Source organism: Pteropus alecto, unplaced genomic scaffold (genome assembly GCF_000325575.1).
Source record: "Pteropus alecto unplaced genomic scaffold, ASM32557v1 scaffold20, whole genome shotgun sequence".
NCBI lineage: Eukaryota > Metazoa > Chordata > Mammalia > Chiroptera > Pteropodidae > Pteropus > Pteropus alecto.
In genome coordinates, this window is record NW_006436298.1 from 6,099,024 (window position 1) to 6,101,651 (window position 2,628).

Below are 2,628 nucleotides of genomic sequence, written 5' to 3' on the forward strand. Positions count from 1 at the left end.
GACAGTGATTTGTGCTGGAAAGATGTCATAAATTTGGAAAATTGCTCACATCATGGGCCTTCAAATCTCAGGGGAAAGACAGCAAAGAGAAGAGAGGAAAAAATAAGTGAAACCACACAGATGGGCCGAAAGGCTGTTGATTTATCAATCTGCAAAACTGGGGCCAGGCCAAACTCAGTAACTGTCAATTCAAGTATGCATTCAAATTTTAATTTTTTCATGTAGTAATGATTCATAAGAGGGCTTTTCTAGGAATTCAACTTATAAACATTTATAGAAACAAGAAGCATAAATGGGTCCAAGCAGGCATTTTTATGCTACAATTAGAGAAGAAAATGTCAACATATCTAATTATATTTTGTATGGCACTTATTTACAATATGTATCATAAAGTAAATTAAATTATTTTAGAAATTGAAGACATTTTAGAACTATTGTTACAATTAGGGAAAATATAGTTAAGAATATAATAATTGCCAGGGTGGCACAGACACCAGGCTAATCACACTAATCACGATATGTTGGCTGTCTCATTCAGCCCTCAGAACAACCCTATGAGATAGTGACTATTTTATTCCCATTTTACATGTGAGGAAACTGGTGCTTGGAGATGTTTAATTACCTTCCCAAGTAGACTGCTTTTCAGTCCATATGGTCAACCACTGTGCTCTTCATCAAATCTAGCTATTTCATTGCTAAATTTCTTGGACCTGCATCCCACTTCCTTCCTCCCCTTCTGTGCACTATATTGACATTTCACACGTCTATCCACCTCATCTTATCCTCACGTTAGCTGTTTGCGACAGTCCTTCTGCTCTATAGTCAGTTTCTTACATTGTTTTTCGAATGCTTCTCCCTTGGTCTGTTTCACCACCATAACTAGATCCCAAGCTATCTGGGGCTGAGATTGTGTCATATTAGTTTCACCTCCTCTTCCCTGAGCTCGCCACAGTAATAGGTATTCATTAGACAATTGTTAAATACATGCAATATCAATAGAGGCCATAATAGTGGTTATTGTAGCTTAAAGACTGAAAAAATTACTAATGAAGACATTTTAAAAACCAACTTATTTTGAGATTAAACTCTGTGAGGACAATTTTTAAATGTCGGAGCTTATGACTCAAGATTATTTTGTTACTAGCAGAAATGAATGAAAAAGTTATAAGCTTATGACCTATATGTAATGAAATACACATTTTGTAAATTATTTTATTATCAATCTCTGCTTAGTCAACCTTGCCTTGCCAGCAGTTAATGGCCATGTCTATTTTCTCTATAAAGAAGTAACACTTTGAAAAATGAAGATTGATTGAGCAGCAATATCCTCTGATATAGCTATTTATCATCACTAATTACTCTTTGACTACAACTATTTCAAAGTAATTTATAGGAACGAAATTCATTATTCACAAAAACCAGTGACAGATGTCAAGGCTGGAGGTTACAGCTAGCAGGTCTAGCTAATTCATGTTTCCTTTCTTCAGGCTGCCTGCTGCTCAGTTTAAGCCATGTTTCCATGATCTTCAGTAAACATTCACAGTAATTCTGCTGGAGGTAGTCTTCAGAGAATCAGTGATAACCTTCTACTTTTCAGCTCTTTCATATCGTATATAAATGGTGTAAAGTGAGTTTCTCCTTAGAATAATTTCTTCCAAAGTGTTTTCAATGAAATGGGTAGAATTGCTCTGTTGAATTATCTAAGTGGGCAGCTAAGCTCCTTGTTGCATCATTAATGAAGTATGCAGTGAGATGTCCCTTTGAAAAGATGCTATTTAGTCCACTGCCAAGCCACCCTGAACATGCCTGATCTCGTCTGATCTCAGAAGCTAAGCAGGGTCGGGCCCCGTTAGTACTTGGATGGGAGACTACCTAGAAAGACAGGGTACTATAGGCGTAAAAAGTTTAAAAAATTTTAAAAAGTTATTTAATCATTCTTAAGGTGATTATCTCTTTCTGTACCTTATATATACTAAAAAGAAATTATCTTTATTGGCACCCTAAAACACGCGCCTTTTTAGTAGCTAAAATTCAGTCTTGCCATTCACGTTCCTATTTTCTGTGGAATTTACTTTGGTCAAAGTTTTAAAAAGTGATGGCTTCATGTATACCCTGTGTTCAATTTGCCACTTAAGTCATTTCACCTAGATTGTCTCTGATAAGTCAATTTGGTATTCACTGTTAATGAAGACAAGTATTACGGTTTTGACCCATTAGAAAATCTGTGTGTGTGTGTGTGTGTGTGTGAAAAATTTTAAAAGAATTCTGAATTATAGTATTGGAATGTATTTAAAGACGCACAAAATATAAGAAGGAATTTTTATTTTATTCAAAAGACTAGGACACATGAAAATATATCTTCCTGTTACAGACAGAAATTATGTTGTTTTTAAAATTGAGAATGGCATGGGGAAGTTTGTGCAAGAACAGTTAATCCCAGAGAAAATACCTCAATAGGAACACTAGCTAGGTCACTTTCTTTAATTATTCATTGCCAACTGTCAGCTAATTGCAAATAATGGGTTAGCCTTGCATGGCGAAGGTCTCTATGAATCTCAGTGTTTCAAGACCATTCCCAACCTTTTATGATCTGTACTGAAATATAAAATAAAAAGTGGATAGCTGTTA

At 35.2% G+C, this 2,628-nt stretch overlaps 1 pseudogene; it reads left to right on the forward strand.

Moving 5' to 3' along the window:
• Positions 1 to 1,778: 1,778 nt before the first annotated feature.
• LOC112480979 lies at positions 1,779 to 1,897 on the forward strand (annotated as a pseudogene).
• The last annotated feature ends 731 nt before the right edge of the window (positions 1,898 to 2,628 follow it).